Genomic DNA, 795 nt, shown 5'->3' with positions numbered 1-795 from the left:
GCGTCCCCCGTCTTTTTCGCCACTCACCTTGTTGTTTTTTTCCTCTCTTCCGGCGCCGTATCTACTAACGGTATACCGTTTAAGCACCTCTTATAACAGGCAAATCCAATCCACACCTACTATAAACGCTCCTCACCGTTCTGGTGTCTTTATTCAGCACTAACAAGCTTTGCTTACCCAGGATCCTATACTGCCTCCTTATTGTGGTTATTACGCCCCCTTTTTCTATCTATTATCATCGCTCTTTCTCCCCGTATCAACCCCATATCCCCCCCTCACCCTTCTAAATCTTTATAAACGTCACTCCCGACGGTAATTTTACCCCATTAACCTTCGTGCATCCAAGTCAAAATTATCCTTTCTTCTGTCGTGGCTCTTTCCTTCCTCGCTCTCAATCGTCTCATCTGTATCGCCCTCCTAAAAACGTTTAATGCAAAGTCGCGCATCCTCCAGACAGGTTCCATCCAATGCGATCCACACCTGAGTTTACGGCATTCGGCGCACATTTTTTGTTACGAATGCTCGTGTTGGTGTCATCTATATGTAGGAATATCTTAACTTAACCCTCACTTGCGGACCCTTTAATTCTCACACACTCACAGTAATGGACCTTGTGCGCGGATTTTTTCCCAGTGCCGACGTTCCTCAAACGCTTTGTAAAAAACCAGTGAATTATTCGACTCCACCAAAAGTCCACACCGCGAGGGAGAAGTGGGGGGCCCCCTTACCTGTCTTCTGATCTGCTTGCTTCCTGTCTTGTTTCGTTTTTTTCATATTTTGTCCGCCGTATCATCA

The sequence above is a fragment of the Actinia tenebrosa genome, unplaced genomic scaffold (genome assembly GCF_029948245.1).
Source record: "Actinia tenebrosa isolate PJP-AT-01 unplaced genomic scaffold, QUT_ActTen_1.0 PGA_scaffold5__44_contigs__length_20552954, whole genome shotgun sequence".
In the NCBI taxonomy this organism is placed as follows: Eukaryota; Metazoa; Cnidaria; class Anthozoa; order Actiniaria; family Actiniidae; genus Actinia; species Actinia tenebrosa.
Note: the sequence above shows the minus strand (reverse complement) of the source record.